The sequence below is a fragment of the Cryptomeria japonica genome, chromosome 9, assembly GCF_030272615.1.
Source record: "Cryptomeria japonica chromosome 9, Sugi_1.0, whole genome shotgun sequence".
NCBI lineage: Eukaryota > Viridiplantae > Streptophyta > Pinopsida > Cupressales > Cupressaceae > Cryptomeria > Cryptomeria japonica.
In genome coordinates, this window is record NC_081413.1 from 633,164,073 (window position 1) to 633,183,494 (window position 19,422).

General features: G+C 37.3%; 1 protein-coding gene across 9 annotated transcripts in view; it reads right to left on the reverse strand.

Moving 5' to 3' along the window:
- The window catches only part of LOC131078102 (uncharacterized), a 181,196-nt gene that overhangs the window by 159,689 nt on the left and 2,085 nt on the right, over window positions 1–19,422 (reverse strand). The gene's annotated exons all lie outside the window — the stretch shown is intronic.

The following is a 19,422-nucleotide window of genomic DNA, read 5'->3' on the forward strand; positions in this document are numbered from 1 at the left end:
TGAAGAACCACCACTGGTCTAGACTAACCATTGAAGAAGAGCAAAAATTTTGATAGCCAAGTCAAAGACTGGCTTAAATCATCTTAGGTGTGAAACCAAAAGATGACCAATACTTAAAGGAGTGGGAAATGAGAACACGCCTATTTTGCAAGGGATGTATGATGGAAATAGAATGGCACTACAATATGGAATGTATCAACTACAAAGACATACTGAGAGTAGATAACTTAAACACCCTATTTAAGAAGGCAAGGTTGGCTAAACCTGAAAAAAAATTGATCATGATCCACTACAAAAGATCTGACATCAAGAGGAATTTACAACCCTTACAAAGCTTCAATGCTCTTGTGCCTCAAGTCGAGGCTTCTATGCTACTCTTTTGTTGCTGCTCTTGGTCCCATATGCCACACTGGTCTTGTGGAAATTATTAAAACATTTCATTCATTAGTTCAATCATGGAGTGAAAGAAAGCATGCATTAGAGAATCTCCAACTTGGTTACAAATTTTAGCCATTCAAAAACAAAGCACTTGAGAGTTGTGCCTAATCAGATGACCTTGAAAAGAGAAGACAATGCTGACCAATTCTTTTTAGCACAGGGACATCCAATAAATAGATAATCGAATTTCCAGGTGTGTCTGTTGCTAATTCAGCATCTCGTTGGTCCAATGCATTCAAGTTAATTATAAGAAAACCTGGAATTTTTACCAAGTTTTTATTTAAAGCTAACAGATTTCCACAATCCATTCTAATCTTGTATGCAAGTTTTTATTTTCCACACAATTTTCCACTTTCGATTCGTGTACCAATTATTTTGAGCAAGGGCCACATATACAGTTGCAACTATGCGTTCCCATCAATTGATGTGTAGCAACACAATCCTACCTTCTTTTGGGAAGTGAATGATTACAGCCTTTTAAGCTTATTTATGAGTGTGTTACTTGTGCCGCTTGGATGATACCCTCTCTTTTATCTCCTCTGTGTTTCATGGTGGCATTAAACTATTTATTATATTATTAATGGTCATTAATTGATCTTTAGTTAGTTTTAGATTGTTTCTATTTTGGTTGTTCGTTCACGATTGCTTCATTTAGAAACGTCATTCTATAATTGCCTATATGTATTTGTTTGTCTTCATTAATTTAATAAGCAATTACCATTTCATGGTATCAGAGCAACCTTAAAAAAAATTGGCGAAAAAATTCATGGGTAATCCTGAACTTGTTTTTCAAAGTTTTTTACTGATAATTTTTACACAAAAATTGGAGCTTTCAAATCGTGAGGGTTTGTTTCAATCTGAAAATCAAAGGAATTATTTTCAAGGGAAGTTCGAAGGTTTTTTTTTGTTAAGAAATCCAATCAAATTTTTAACAAAAATTGCGTATTCGAGTTCACTGAAGAAAAATTGCAAAAAGGTTTTCATGTATTGCTTTTTTTTTGGAGATCACTACTTCTTTTCATGGCAAGCTTGTTTGTTGAATCGTGTGGCCTTCCTGCAGATTCGCACGGGTTTTTTATCTAGGCATGCAAAGTGTTCTTCTTTACTACGTTTTCTATGGGTCGAAACTTTGCAATTTGCAGGGGTCTTTTAAACATCATGACAGCTCTTTAAAAATCACAATGGGTTTGGTGTTTACTACGATGGGCCACAAAATTGTGGGCTATTTTTTCTTTCTGACTTTTTGTGATCTAGGTGTGAGTTATTTTTGTGCAACCTTTCTGCACATCACAGCTCGAGAAGGGTTTTGGGGGCCATGGTTTCCACTCTGCACATGTTTCTTTTCTAAAAAATCATGGATCTAGGGTTTTTGATCATGTTTTTTTGTTGCAAAACCAAGGCAATTTGGGTTTTTTTTTAATTTTGCCACCAGTCAAGGGTTTCATGCAAGCAAACCCTTTGATCGTGATTTTTTGTGCCTCGAAATTTGTGAAGTATACTACTGCAGTTTGTTCTACCTCGTTTTTGGTGCATCAAAAAGCTGGAGGGATGGTGACGTTGACCAACATCATGTTTGAAAATAATCGATGCTTCAATGGCAAAAATTACATGTGGAAACAGTGAATGGTCACAATATTTGAGTATCAGTGTCTAAACCAAGTTGTTCTAGGTACGACTCCTCGTCCCATAATGGCAAGAAAAGACCAGGGCAAGTACGATGAGTGAAACCGGGAAACAATTATGCTCATCAAATTGTCAGTCATTCATGACATGCTTCCACAAGTGTCATCTAGCAAGTCAGCTTCGAAGATTTGGATGCATATGAAGGATCTCCATGAAACATCAAACAAGGGCCGAGCATTCTTTCTAAAGAATATGTTGTTTTCAAACATGATGGACAATAAGATGTCTCTATAGGAGCTCTTATGAAGATCAACGATATTCGTGATCAACTAAAAGCTATTGGTCGCAAGATGGAGGAAGAAGACATGGTGGCGATCACTCTCAGATTCGTATGAAAATTTTGTTGAAACGCTCAACATTACATCCACGAATGTTGACCAGAAGTTTCCTAAATTGTGCAACAAGCATCTACAACAAGAAAGGTGGAAACAACAGTTTGGGAGCGGCAATGAATCATCACCTGCAGAACAAGCCTTCACTACTAAAGCCAAGGACAAAGGCAAAGGCAAAGGAAAGTCCTTTCACCCAAAAGGGCAGAGCAAACCTGAGAGCAACTCCAAGAAGGTTATCACATGTCACTAGTGTGGTAAGCTTGGCCACATGAAGCAACAACATAGAAAAAGATTGACTGACAAGCAATCCAACTAGAGAGGGTCTCAACAAAAGGGCCATGTTGCAGAGCACACTGAGCAGGAATTTGCTTTTTATGCTTTTATGGCCAAAAGATAAGCAAACCAAGTTGAATCATCTGCCTAGTACATTGATTTTGGAGCTTCTCAGCATTTCATGCACATAAGAGATTGGTTCACGGAATACACGGCTTGCCCTAATTCAATGATCTTTGGAGGAGGTGAAGAGTATACAATTATCGGCCAGGGCAATGTTCAAATAACATCTGGTTGGAGAAATCTCATATTTCTCAACGTATACTATGTTCCAAGCATGGAGCTCGATCTGCTTTTTGTCAATCAAATGATGCAACATTGTCTAAAGTTAGATGTGATCTTCAATGCACACAAGTGCCACATTGTTAATAAGAAGTCAAAGAAGACAATTGTTGTTGGCCTTGAAGATCATGGATTGTACAAGCTGATTGATACTAGGAGAGTCTCAAGAGATTGCAATGGCTACGAAGAGTTCTTCCATAAGCACTCTTTGGCATCAGCGGTATGGGCATCTCAACCTATCATATCTCTCTCAATTGGCTCGGGAGAATCTAGTAGAAGGCTTACCTGAGATTCAACAACAAACACATGGAATGTGTGGAGTGATGGGGAGGAATCCTCAAAAAGAGTTAATTCCTTGTTTAAGGGCAGTCAGGTGTTGTCCTAGTGGGCTTCATTCATTGTTCATCTGCTCTACTAATCAATTTAGACACCTCAACTCTCTAAGAGTGCTCCCAATCAAGATGTGCTCACTGGTTGCTCAAGCATGGTTGAGATTCAGAAGGGTGAATCCAACCTTCCACTCTTAAACTCCTAACAAATGCTTGCAGAGGTTGTAGTAGGTGTTTGTGATGTTTTTCAAGGATAATCAACTGGTTTTGAGTGAGAGTTTGATTCATTTCCTCATCGGTCCTTCCTTTTCCTATTTTCTAGGCCTAGTAGCCCTAGAGCCCCAATTAGCCCTACCTAACCGGTTTTTGTGGATTTTCTCACAATTTCTCCAAAGACCCACACAAACTCTTTGCTGATCAGGATACCCTTTTGGAAGTACTTTCCAATTAATGAAGTGAGGAATCTCAGTCTGACCGTACAGGTACGGAACCCGAGAAACGCTTGTTTTAGGTGATTTTAGGCTTGTTTTGGTCTTTTTCCAAGGGTTAGGTGTCTTCCTTGATTTGCCACACCTCCAAATTCACACATATGCTCTGCCACACATCACTTGTTCATCCCAAACACTCTGCAACTCCAACCCTGCTCATTCCTACAAACACTTGCATAATCTCATTCATTTCCTAACCGGGCTATGACTGAGCTCGCCTAGGAAATGATGCTCATTGGCCTTTCAATGACCTCCAAAGGAAAATTAAAGCTATATACACTATACAAAGGTTCCATGGCTCGAGTCCCAAGGGCTACTGAGAAGAACTCAAAGGACTTCAAGCTGGAACCATGTTTGGGCCTCTCAAACCCTTACTCAGGCCGAGAGCTTGCAAAATTGAAAACTCAATTCAAACCTGCAAATAAACTAACCAAATTGCTCCATGAGCACTATAAGAACATATACAAAACAACAAGCAAAGAACAGCAATGCAATCAATCCATTAGGTACGGATTGCTGCTCTAATTCTTGGAAAATGCTATGTAAAACTAAAAAATGGTCTCCAATTTGTATTCCAATCTACTCCAGGCGTTCAACAACCTCATTACATTCATTCGCAGGGCTTTTATATGCCATTTTTGTCCTAACTAACTCTCCATCGATTCCTAACCAACCCTTTGCTCAAAAATGCAAAAAGTTGCTCAACGTTGCAAAAAGTTGTCAAGCAACTTTGACAACTTTTGCCAAAAAAAGCATTTTTGCCTTACATGCTTTGTTTTCTCCTCAAAACCATCTAGGATGACTAAAAACCATTACATTAACATGTCCCAATGGCAAACAAGGCTATTCAAGGCAATTTTCATCTAAATGCAAGATTTTGCCATTTTAGGCTTACAATGGCTTACAAGCCAAAATTGAGCAAATGCATTGTCCCAAGGACATTCAACCTACCAAAGCATTACGAAAACATATGAAGACCTAAGAGAAGACTCTTATTCACCACTCCAAACCAACGTATGAACAAACACACCAAAATGAAGAAGTTGGACTCAAAACTAGCTCAAAACTAGGTGCTCCTGCACCATGGAGCTTGCCAAGCAAGGAAGCAACATCGAACTCCATTCTCTGATATGATTTCATTTTCAATAACATTTCCTTCACACCCACGATTCCCAAAGAAAATTCTATTCTTTGGCTCTATAGTTTTCATTTTCAATTAAAATTTCAATTACACCTACAATTCTCAAAGAAAAATTTAATCTTCTAGGTTTGTAGAATTCATTTTCAATAACGTTTCCTTTACACCCACAATTTTCAATTTAATCCTTTAACCACAATACATATAGAACTTTGCCTATTAAAACTTTAAACAATTTTTCATCCTAATAATTACAAGCTCAAAAGTAAAAAGGACAAGAAGATGTAGGAAGAATTTTGGTGGGATTTGCAAGAAGTCAAATTTATATCTAATACCCTTATTATGATCAACCATGATTTTCAGCAAGGGCTTTCTAAATTAGTAGTCCTTGGACTATATGAATATCCCAATGAATTTAATAACCCTATGTTAGGTTTTCCGATTGCAATGTACGTCCAACACGGATGCTAATTGGAAATGGACTTCTAGCGAGGATTGCATATAGTTTAGAATCTAGATCACATACAACTATAATGCTCTTGAACTCGATTGTGAACACCATCCCAATTATTTTTGCCACAACCAAATTCTTTATAGATATCTAAAAAATCATAAGATCCACACATAATAAGTAATAAATTAAAATTTTAAATAATTGATAATTATTATTAATTTTAATAAAATAGCTTTTAGAGGCCCACCTGTGGTTGAGTCAGTTTTTCCTTAAGTCGGTTTTCCCTGGGCCAACTCAGCTAGAGGTAAATATACATGCATGTGTTTTTGTGATTCCAAGCATCGAAGAGATTATAATTCCCTGGCATTAAATGAATGCTTGAAAACCTCAGATCCAAACCTGAGTCTTTTGCAGCTAGTAGGATGTGGCCCTTGACCAGCATCTTCTATTAGATTTCATTGTTCATCCTTCCTTAGTATTCATTCTGGTTAGTCAACCTAGTCTTGTCTTAATTCGCATTACTCTACAGGCTATTCACAGAAGTATTGGAGTCAAGTCACAAGTTCCAAGGTTCAATCCCTGCAATAGCTACAGATCCAATGCACTAAGGAAGAGCTACAGGGAGGTATCAAGAATCTCAGACCAGCGTAAGCCTTGAGGAGAGTTGGTGTGGAGATCCAAGAGGGGCACAACTGGTGGACCAATATGGACGAATGCAAGAATGTAGTAGTATGCAGACAAGAAGCTTGCAATAAAGGTTATTGCTTGCGCCTTAAATACAAGCACGCTGCCTTACAAAACATTGGCCAGATACCTTGAGCATGGGAGCTCAGGATTACATATTTCTGATTAATCCAGCCAAGGCAGCCAGCATGTTTTTAGACCAAATTGCATGATTAGAAATTTCAATTCAAAAGGAACGTTAAATGACCAAAACAATAATCTGTATGTATTTAGAACATCTCTATTTATTAAGAACACACGAGTCTGCATCAGCTACTCCTAGATGTATCTAAAACTGGATTATTATGTGAAATTTATTATCATCTACAAGTAAATTTTGAATTATTGAATTGAGAAATTGAATCTGAGTTTTCGTTGTTTGAAGACTACTATAGTTTCATTTGCAGTTAATTTTTTGCATTGTCATAAGCTAGCATATTTCAATGGTTTCAGAGCTTGGCATCCTGCAAACCTAATGGTGTTTGATGAGTGAAAGAGAGCAACGTTACCAGCTACGTGAGAAGAAGGGGACTGCCATGGGTGACAAGGAGGATAACAACGCTCAGGAATTTGTTAGGGAGACCAACAAAATTCTAGAATGACATGAAGAAGTCTATGAGAGAGATTGTGCAGCTTCTAAGAGAATTCAGTCAGTAACAGAGTACTGACAGGCATGTACAAAATAATGTCGAAGGCAGTATTTCTAGTGCATAAAAGGCTTCAAATTGTGAGGGAAAAGCCTCAACTAATACAAGAACTTCCAGGGTTATTTTTTTGGAGAAATAAGGAGCCATTAGTAGAGAGGAAGGACAAACTGATCAAGAAGATCAAATGGATAGGTTCCATGATGAATACAATGCCTTAAGTATTCCCATATGAAGAGACATGACATTTACTAAATTCTATGAGATGAAGACAAGGAGTGGGCATAGGAGCACAAGGTATGAAGAGAGGAAGGATATTCAGCACCATTTAGGGAAGATCACCAGCCCAACTTTCAATGGATTTGGTAGTTCATCAGCAAGGGCTTGGTTGCAGAAATTAGATACATACTTCTTATTAAATCCAATGTTTGAAGAGAAGGCCATCAAAATTGCTACCTTACATCTAGAAAGGATAGCTCACAACTGGTGGTTTCATGGCATGATAACTCAAGGACGTGATTCCCTAACCACCTTAGAAGACTTCAACAAGAGAATGACAAAGAGATTTGATAGAAGGAGACCAAATTTTCATTTTCGGGAGCTAGAACAGCTGAAGCAAGAAGGCAAGGTGGAGGACTATGTTGCAGAATTCCAGAGGCTTGCAGTGATCATTCCAGATGTAACGAAAAGAAGACTCATAGTGTTGCTTGTAGAGGGCCTAGCTTAACCCCTTTAAGGTCTTGTAAGAGCATTTTATCCAAGTACATTGCAAGAATCCACCAAGATAGCTCTTAACTTAGAAGATTCAATGGAGAAAGATAGATTCTACTCCAAGAAAGAGGCTCCTATGTTTCCAAAGAAACCATTTCAAAAGAACACACCACCTGCCAAGGTATCAGCTCCTAAGCCAAATCAAATGGAGGCATCCAAGAATGAACTATGAAGGAAGAAGCTAGCTTCGCATACTGAGAGCCTTGGCAACCAAGACATAGGTGTTTGGGGAAAAGAGAAATACTTTACATAGAGGTAGTTTCTCATGAGGACACAGAGAACAATGAGCCTGAACCTGAGGATGAGGTAGAGGATGTTTATCATGAGCAACAAGGAAGAGAGCATTCAAGAGGTACACTTGCAACACTTTCAAAAGCACCACAATATAATGCTTTTCGTGTTAGAGGAGTCTTGAGTGGACAAAAGGTAACGATTCTTATTGGTAGTGGAGCAACTCATAATTTCATTGATGCAGAGCTAGTAAGCGGATTGGGAGGGATTTGAAGGGTTTAATGTTATAGTTGCTAGTGGGTCAATTCTTCCTTGTAAGAAGAAGATACCACCAATGGAATTGACTGTGGGGGAGTATAAGATGAAAGATGACTTCTATATTATCAATATGGGGGATACAGAAGTGGTTCTAGGAGTGCAATGGTTGTACTTATTTGATAAATATGAAGAGAGTTATTGAACAATGAGTTATATTTCTAACACAATGGAAAGAAGATAGTTCTACAAGGTCTATCTAATAATGGACCCATGACAGTTTCTGCCAAAAGGATGGAACAAGCTTTTCCCAAAGACCAAGTGTCATGGGCAGCTGAATGTTTAATTACAAACACACGTCCTACAAAGGATGGGAGATCATACAATGAGGAAATTCAATCTATTTTGGACAAGCATAGCATGATTTTTTTAGGCATTCCTCCTTGACTACCACCAACATATAATTGAGATTGAGGAGGAAGCAAAACCAATTATGACAACTCCATATTGTTATCCTAGGGTATACAAGGAAGAGACTGAGAAGGCAATCAAGGATCTATTGCATATGGGGCATATAAGGCCTATTTCTAGTCCACTTGCATCATCCGTAGTTTTGGTCAAGAAGAAGGATGGGACCATGAGGATGTGTATTGATTATAGAGCACTCAACAAAAGGACAATCAAGAATCGGTATCTGCTACGAAGGATTGATGAATTGATTGATGAGCTTCATGGGGCAAAGTATTTCTCCAAGATTGATTTGCATTTAGAGTACTACCAAATTAAGGTAAGAAATGAAGATGTACACAAAAGAGCTTTTAGATGTCATTTTGGGCATTATGAATTCTTGGTCATGCCAACAATTGGTTTAACCAATGCACCCACAACAATCCAATCTCGCATGAACCAAGTATTCATTCTTCAATTGAGGAAGTTTGTATTGGTTTTCTTTGATGACATTTTGGTTTATAGCAACACATGGAAGGATCACTTAAAGCATCTAGATAAGGTGCTTAGCATACTTGAGCAGCACTCATTTTATGCCAAAGTCTCCAAATGTGAGTTCGGATTGACTGAAATTTTATATTTGGGATTTAAGATTAGCGCCCAAGGGGTTAGTGCGAATCAGGAAAAGATCAAGGCAGTCCAAAAATGAACTAGGCCAAGGAATTTGACACATCTAAAAGGATTTGTGGGTCTTTGCAGCTATTATAGAAGATTTGTGAAAGGGTTCTCAAAACTTGCAACTCCCTTGACAAATTTGACAAAGAAAGGAGCATTCTCTTGGAGCCCAGCAACCCAGCAAGCTTTTGATAAACTTAAGGAGGTAATGAGTTCATGTCCCATTTTGGCAATTTGGCAATTCCAGATTTTTCACTTCCTTTCATTTTAGAATGTGATGTTTCAGGAGAAGGCATTAGGGCTGTTTGATGCAAAATAAACATCCCAGAGCATATGAGAGAAGGAAACTCAAGAAGGTTGAACTATTTATGACAAAGAGGTGCTGGCTATAATGCATGCCTTAGCTAAATTTTGACAATATTTGGTTTGTGGGAAGTTTGTAGTCAAAAAGGATCATAACAGTCTGAAATTCTTCCTCAACCAACGGGATTTGAATGATGGACAATGAAAATGGGTGACTAAAATTCAAGCCTATGATCTTGACATTGAATACATTAAAAGAAATAATAATGGTAGCCGATGCACTCTGTAGGAAGCCTTATCTTTATTCTATAACTGATATATCTGCTGATTGGAAGGCTTTAATAATGGCTGAGTAAGTCAAGAATTCATTTGCTAAAGATATTTTTGGAAGGGAAATTGCAAGATACTAGGTTCAAGGTAATATATGAGCTCATCCTTTACAAAGACTGAGTGCATCTCATACATGAATCTAAGATGAAGGAGAAGATTTTGAGGGAATGTCATGACATACCACTTGTTGGTCATCTCGGCTTCTACAAGACATACAAGCAAGAGAACGTTTCTCATGGGAAGGGTAAGAGAAAGATGTGTTGCAGCATGTAAGAGAGTGTATGGAATGTCAACAAAACAAAGCAAAGCATATTTTCCCAGCTGATCTATTGCAACCCCTACCTATTCAGAATCAAAAATGGTAAAGCATATCCATGAATTTCATCACAGGGTTGCCCAAGGTTCAAGGTAAGGATTGTATGTATGTGGTTGTTAATAGGCTCACTAAATATACACACTTTCATGCCCTATTTTCAGAATTTAACACTCCACAAGTGGCAGATCTGTTCTTTACGGAAATTTTCAGACTTTGTGGTTTGCCCAAGAACATTGCAAGTGATAGGGACAGCAGGTTCCTCAATTAGTTTTGGCAAGAGCTCTTTCATTTGACAGGTACTGAGTTGACACCTAGAACTAGCTATCATCCACAAACTGATGGGCAAACGGAGATCGTGAACAAATGAGTAGAGGGCTACTTGAGGAACTATGTCACAGGCAGCAAACCACTAGGATCAAATGGTTGCATCTAAGAGAATATTGTACAATACCACTCATCATATGTCAATTGGTATGTCTACCTTTAAAGCTGTTTCTAGTTATGATGCTATCTCATTTATGGATTTGATTCTTATTGATAATAGAGTGTCAGGTGCAAAGGATGTGGTACAGCAAAGTAAGGACATCTTGGAACCTCTCAAGGAGAAATTGCAGCAGGCCCAAAAACAGCAAAAAATACAAGCTGATAGGAACCGAACTAAGAGAGTTTATGAGATCAATGACATGGTATTTTTGAGGTTGCAGCCTGTTGATGTGTTTTTTATGCACTATGCAACACAGAATAAAATACTATGTATTCTATCCTCTCTTGAACAAAATCCTCCCAAGTGCTAAACTATGTGATCAAATGGGATGACTCCAAGGTTTCCAAGGTTCCAAATGTCAGATCTTGACGTGCTCTTGGATAGACTCAATGTGTGTGATGCGATTTTGCTGGAATCACAAGGTGGACTTACATTGAACCTTGAATGCTTAAATGTCAAAGGAACATGGAAATTAAATTGATTTGAAAAAAGACAAAAAGGATAAAGGGTTTAGAAAGCTGATCTAATCCTAGGAATGCAAGAGCGATGGACAATCTTTGGTGAAACTCAACTAGACTTTGATTTTCCATGCAAAGCAACAACTCCACAAAGTTTAGTGCAGTCTCCTATGGTAAGCATGTGACGTTCAAATCACGACCACAAACATAGACACCATCAAAACGATGCATATCATTGAAGAAGTAGCAATTGAAGTTAAGCTTGGATAAATGAGTTTAGTTGACTACGCAAGATACTTCACAATCAACGAAATACTAGTAGTATGAACATAGGAGCTTCACCATCAATCATGCACGAAGATCTTTCATCCATCTAATTATCATCATCTAACATGAGGATCCAACAAGAAACCATGCAATTATGTAGAAGAAAGTTGAATCAAGAAACAACACATTCCACCATATCTTCGTTGAATCAAGAAACAACACATTCCACCATATCTTCAATGAAAAGGATGCTTATTTACAAATTTGGCAACAATTTTTGCCTTCTCCTATTCTACTTCTACTTGCTAACTGCTATCTGCTAACTATTAACTATTAGCTATTACAAATGAGAAAGCTGAGCTTTATATAGATAGCTCTTTACATGAATGGCTCAAATTGACTCACAATCAATGGCCAAGATTACAAGATAGAAACCCTAATTAGGGTTTGTTACACCCATTGCAAAGCATTTAATGCTTGACCAATGATAAAATTACATTGAGTGGAACACATGTCCTTTAAATGATTGACCAATAGATGATGAGGGTAGGTACATTGGACTTTTGCCCACATGTGGTAGTTATTTGCCTCATCCTAGTTATTTGCCTCACTGGATGAGTCAGGTGCATTGAACCTGGACGCCCTGACCTAGAATGATGTAATTGGATAAGTGATGACTAGACGCCACCTCAGCCACTTGATCTTGGTAACTCATCACAAGTTGTAGGCGAATGAGGCATATCTCTTTATACTCAACATTATCCAAGCACCTGCAGTGGTGATGCAGGTAGGAGATATTCCCAAATTGCATCATCCTTGGGGATCACTCTTTCTAACTTTGATTAACTCTTATGGAACTATCACTTGATCCTGAATCCCTTCACTGGAAGCCTCCGTCTTGGATTACTTTCTTCATGTACTGGTACTAATTCTTGGATTTCTAGAGGAAATTCAAGATAGCCATATGTTCCTCTTTTGATGTTGACCTCTACACTTGCTTTATGGTGTCTTTCCTTGATGTGATTGTGTGATCTCTCCTTTACTACTTGAAGTCCTTTCTCACTTGTCTTTGCTTTGAACATGCTGATGTTGATGTGTGAGTCCTCCACACCCTAGCAAAGTCGATGTTGTGAAGCAACTTATCTTGGATACTTAATCTTCCCAATGTTGCAAAATCTTCTTTGTCTTCTCATGTCCTTAGGCTTGAACATCATGAGCTGATCTCATGCGTGTCCCCATCTCCTTCAAGTGATCAAGTTCTTTTCCTTTTGCTTTCATAACTTGAAAAGTAAATAAACCTTGATCAAGATATAGAAGAGAACAATTTCATTCTTTAAATCAATGATGAATTCCCTTTGTTTAATCTCTAATTTTCACATTTCAAGGTCTGATTCCCTGATGTTCTAAAGTCTGATTTGTCATATTTTCAGTCTAAGACTTCACTTTTTTATGTATGATTTTTCATTGTTTCTGATCTTGAATTACTTCTGCTCTTAGGCGTGGATTTAGGCATCAATTGGAAGTCAACTAAAGACTGATCGGAGATTTGGAATACTATTGGCAGCTGATGTGAAGGCGGGTTGGGGATTAGGAGGCCAACTGGAAGTCCTTCATAACCGATCAGTCTTTTTATCATGAAGTAGAAGTAACAACTTCTATCTTTTCATCATCTTTGATCGCATATTTGATCAACCTTGAAATCGCTCTTACCTTTGCATTCTAGGCCAGACTTTTCAAGGCCAAGTGGAAATCATCTAAGAATGGCCAGGGATTTTGATAGGGCATTGGAAGTGCACATGAGATGGTCGTGGATTTGACTTCCAATTGGAAGTGGCTTCATATCCTAACAATCTGATCACCTTCTTGCCTTCTTATTGAAATCATTCCTACCCTTTAGTAGTACAAACAGCATTCATCATGTCTTTGGGCGAGGTTCTAATGGCTGATTGAGAGTCTCCAAGACAAATCGGACTTTTTGGTACCCACTGACAGTTCGGACTTTTCAAGGGTCACTGACAACGGCGAGACTTTTGATGCCTCACTAGCAGTTCAGACTTTTGGTCTCAAACTTGAAATTCTGGTTTTTTAAGGGGCATAGGAAGTGAACGGGGTTTTGTGCCTTCATTGATAGTGACATCAAGAAGTTCGTGGATCTAAGGCTCTATTGACAATCAGTCAAAGATGTCAACTTCACCTGCCCAATCACCTTGTTTAAAGCCATTCAAGTCATTGCTAAAAGATTTCATTTATGTCAATCATTACTATCTATTAAAACATCAGGCACTCCTTCAAGAAATCTTCATCTCACCATGTGCAAGAGCTTCCACACCTTGATCGGGTTTTAGTGGGTCACAGGAAATGCTCCCTTGAGGTGGTCAGACTTTTGGACACCAAATGGAAGTCAACTAAAGCTGGTTGGGCTTTTTAAGGTCCATTGACATTGGTCGTGGATTTTGCCTCAGAGTGGAACTGGGCATGGATTTAGGGGTCCACTGGAAGTTCAATCCAAAGCATCAATGTTACTTGCTCAATGAGCATTTCAAGGCATTTCCACTCACTTCTAGCTGATTCTACCAATCTCATACATCATTATCCTCAAAAAACCTTAAGTATTAATTTCATCAACATCCAACTCACCAAACATGAGCCTTTCAATCTAATCAGACTTTGGGTAGGCAACTAGAAATTATCTCTAGGCAGCTCGGAGATCTCACCACCTACTCGCAATGCTAGAAAAGGTAGGTCGAACTTTTTGGACCCCACTAACAACGAGTGAAGGTAGGTCGAACTTTTTGGGGGTCACTGACAGTGACCTCACTTGCTCAATTTCATAAGTAGTGGCACTTCCCTTGCTCACTCTAAGGGTCCTTCATCATCAACAAAATCTCTCCATGGTTGTTTAGGCTTCTATCTTTATTGACTTGCACCTATCATCTCAATTCCCATGGTTGATCTCCACACTTGCATTCATTGTTTCCATCTTTGAAGATGATGAACAAATGAAATGATCGTCATATATCGCCCATTGCTAGTGCATTGAAAGCAAAACTAACATCAATTCCACCTAAAGAAGGGGATATGACCTGATCACTTCTTGGCAATCTAAGACACTACACTTCCTCAAACACAAGGTTAATAGCTAAAGACTCTACTAGATGACTAAGCAAAGACAACTAACCTAGAAACTGGAAAAAAGTGGGGGTCCCCATTTGCAATGGGGCAATGTGTGAAAACGTCAAAACACAACCCTATCAGCAATCCTCTATCAAAGGGAGTGCAGCTGAGAAGCTAAAGCCACGTTTTTTTGGGCTCTACAAGGTGATAAGAAAGATTAAGGAGGTATCTTATGAGCGCAAACTTCCATCTAACAGCAGAATTCATAACAAATTCCATGTTTCGTGCCTTAAAAAGGCCCTTGGACAGCAGGTCACTCCTTCATAAGAGCTACCACCATTTGACTATGAAGGAAAATTGGTTCTCAAACCTGAGACAGTGTCGAACATGAGAGAGAAGTTAAGAAACAATGCCACTCTTGAGTATTTGGTGAAATGGAAAGGACTTCCCCTTGAAGATGCAACATGGGAGTGCGTTGAGATTTTTGAACATCCCAGTCTGAAATTGCTTGAGGACAAGCAATCAGAGAAAAGAGGATTGTGATGAACCAAATATTTTGCTAAATCTCTAATTAAATAAATAATAAATTAAAATAAATAAATGATAATTATTATTAATTTAATAGAATTGCTTTTAGAGGCCTACCTATGGTTGAGTCATTTTTTCCTTAAGATGGTTTTCCCTTGGCCAACTCAACTGGAGGCAAGTATATATGGATGTGTTTTTGTGATTCCAAACATCAAAGAGTATTATCATTCCCTGACATTAAATGAATGCTTGAAAAGCTCAGATGCATACCCAAGTCATTCGCAACTTGTAAGATGTAGCCCCTAACCAGTGTTTTCTATTAGCTTTCATTGTTCATCCTTACTTAGTATTCCAACTCATTAGTCAACCTGGTCTTGTCTTAATTTGCATTACTCTACAGGCTATTCACAAAGGTATTGGAGTCTAGCCGCAAGTTTCCAGATTCAATCCCTGCAATAGCTACAGAACCAATGCACTAAGGAAGAGCTACAAGGAGGCATTAGGAATCTCAAACCAACGTAAACTTGAGAAGAGTTAGCGTGGCGATCTAAATGGGGTGCAGCTAGTGGACCAATCTAAATGAATGAGAGAATGTAGTAGTATGTAGACAAGAAGCTTGCAATAAAGGTTATTGCTTGCATCGTTAAATCCAAGCACATCGCCATAAAAACATCAGCTAGATACCTTGTGCATGGGAGCTCGCGATTACATATTTTCAATCAAAAGGCAGCCAATATGTTTTGAGACCAAAGAGCGTGATTAGGAATTTCAATTCCAAAGGAACGTTGGATGATAAGATCAATGACTTGTATATATTTAGAAAAACTTTATTTATTAAGAACACATGACTTTGCATAAGGTATTTGTAATGGTGGAAAAGAGAAAGGGAGATGAAACCCTAAAAACATCTTTCACCTAAACATTGGTATACAGAACCACAAAAGGGTAGGAAATTGCTTGACCAACTCTTGTAAAAAGGGTCAAGCAACACCTTAGGGTTCCTATTCCTTTTTTGCAATCGGATACTAACTTAAGTTGATTTGTGAATGCAAAGTGACTAGGATCTAAGCAAGTATGACTGAACAATTGAACTTTTGAAAAGATCTAATACAGTAACAAAATCTGTAGGAAATGTATAGAAATGAAGAGGGAATACAGAGGTTCAACTATTCCCGCAATCTGACTTGAAGTTGACCAAATCGATGGGCCCAAAACGCCCTTGTCTTCGAATGCCTTGTTGCACAAAAACATAGATTTGAAACCCTAAGGCTTGCAACTATGATCCTATTGAATCTAGGGTAAATCTTGGAGGACAATGGCAACCAGCGCACCCTTGTCCTGGACAGATGTGCCCAAAGTTCCCTTGTGCAGGGTTTTCAGGCTCAATTTTGCAATGAAGATCTTTCTCTGTGTCCTAACTGCATTCAAAACTTTCCATCTCAATTTGAAACCTGTAACTGCACCTGCAAGACAGAAAATGGTAGGGTTGTGGCTATATAGGGGTTTGCCTTAGTCAACCACTTGTTTTGGTGATTTCAACCTTCACAAATAGCCAACATTGTACTTGGAATAATGTGTGTGCTCTTGAATCTTAAGTGTGTCTAAGATTGCTATGAGCTAAAACCATAAAATGTAAACTAGGATCCTACTCAAATGTGTTAGCTCAAAACCCTAAATGATATGATTAAATATAAATTGTAACTAAATCAAGAATGTATAAATCACATAACTTGAAATGATAAATCTCAGATCTGAAGCTTAATGTAGAAATATGAGAATAACATGAAATCATACCCAACCCCTTAGGGAGAGGTACAAGCCAATCATCAATCAATGATTCCCTATCATCCTACAACATCTCCTAAAGCTTCCATCATGATTGATGCTTGATGATTAGATCTTCAAATTGCTGGTCTGAATCTTCACATAAAGCTGAGTCTTCACTTCATGAGGATATCACAATATTGCACCTTCAATTGCTTTAGATTGATATCTCACAAATGAGGAAAGGAACTCACTTATATATGACATCCTAACTTTAATTTGATTAAATGGACGAGTTAGAAATGTTATTTTTTTGCATTGAGATAGTTTTGAAAATGGTAAGACCGACTCTATAACCTCTCAAAAAATTTAGCCAAAAAGGGTCAAACAATGGAGCTCGGACTGAAACTGTCCCGACAAAATAGGCCCAAATTTTTAGGATTGCTGGATTATAGGATCTAATTTCCAAAAATGTAAGTCTCGTGAAGAATTATAATATTTAACTGGGAAAAATGTTAATCTTCTTGAGTTTCTGAAATAGGGTAGGACTTAATAATTGATTAAAATGATGAAAGATAAAGGGCACACCTAGAATTAAGGACACGCGTAAGAGTGTGATGAGATTTAAATTAAAATAGGACTCATATTCTTGAATTAATTATTAATTAAATGCATATGATGGTCCTATAATGCATAATAAAATGGTATACACTAAAGTGATTGCTAGAAAAGCATGGAATTGAACACCCTAATTAAAGGTGTACAATTTATGATGCTACACAATTCCTAGATGTATCTAAAAAGGAGTATTATGAGAAATTGATTATCATCTTAAATTTCCTAAAATATTCAATTGTGAAAATGAATCTAAGTTTTTTATATTTGAAGACTGCTACTCTAATTTTATTTGCAGTTAAGTTTTTGCATTGTCATAAGCTGGTATCTTTCATGCACACTAATGTTTGTTGTGCCCAAAGATTCTAACCAAGGATAACCAAAAAAAATATACAACCCATCCATATCTGAAGCATAAAAATTTGAATGCAAAATATATCTATCCATAGAAAGCTTCAAGTCTTCAAAAATTGGAATATCGTTACCCTTTGTTAGACTATCCTTCATTAGCTTTGCTTGTACATATAGTTTCTTGATGAAATTATATTTGTTGCTACACTTTATAGAAACAATAAACCTTGCTTTTTGAATACAACCATGTAAGTGAAGAATTGAATCTTCCTTCCTTGAAGCTAAATTGCATGCAATTTTATCTTTCAACTTCTTTTCATATTCTTCTTCTACTCCACCTTTTATAATTTCTTGTGGTGCCCATATATCTAGGGAGGCTCATTCCAACTCATCGAAAGAACAAAAGTAATTATACAATGGCAAGTACCATTGACTAGCTTCACCTTCTAAACATAGAAAAAAGATGTTTTCCACGATAAATTTTCACCATGAGATCTTTTATATTAGTTCCACCATTCTAATGTATCTCCATTTCTATCAAATTTAGGATACTCCATTGAAACAAGGGTTTTAAGAAACAAAAATCAATAGATCTTCTATCAAAACCATTGACCCAACTCTGATTGGATTGTTTCATGATGTTATTTGCCTCAAAACTAAAATAACAAATAACAGACCCCTAATAAATTTTGACAAGCTTTCCAAAAATGTAAAACAATCAAAAAAGTTCCTTGAATTACAGCTTGGAGATATAATGCGTGAAAAAAACATGAAAATTGCAATAAATCGCTCAACATTGATGATCAAAAGCTTAATTTTGGACTATAGCTTACCTTCTCAAACCCTCAAACTCTACTAAACAAAAATATAGAAAAATTCACAAAAGTTTGGAAAATAGATAATCTTCAAACATCATAGTTTTGTACTCTTTCTCCAAATCATAGCTCTAATAACACTTAATAAGATCCACATGTATAATAATGCAAATAATACCATGTAAATGATAAATCGCACATACCACAAGAGATGTTCATGGGCCACGATGTCCAAATATCCAATATATGCAAAAATAGGATAAATCCTTGAGATAGGGTAACACCATATAATACTCCTTATAAAAGAAACCTCAAATACATAGCATACTCTTCACATATTCTTACAATGATAGACACCTTTTTTATAAACCTCCTCCTAATAATATAATAAAGGGGTAAACTAACAAACCCATGTAGGCCTCCTAATTACTCAATATAACTAACTTAAGGGATGTGAGGCACCTGTCAGCATCTCCATCAACCTATATACAATACAATATAATGTCTGTTGATAGATAACATAAAACAAGGCCCCTCAACAATGCATCAAACAAGTCAAGAAGGTTGATAAAGAAACAATATTAGAATTGCAGGTACGAATTTCTGAGCTCAATATCAACAATTCATTGTCTATAAGAAGGAAACCATATACAAGAACAACTTTCAGCTCTATGGTAGATATAACGATACAGCTAACACAAGAAAGCATATTCAGATAAAGAAATGTTCTTCAAAAAGCAATAAAATAGTTGTGGATACAATGTAAAGTATTTTCTTGATTGTGGTAATGACCCTACATTCCAGCATGGTAGTTAAAGAAATATTTTCTGCCCTCAAGCATCTATTCACCAATA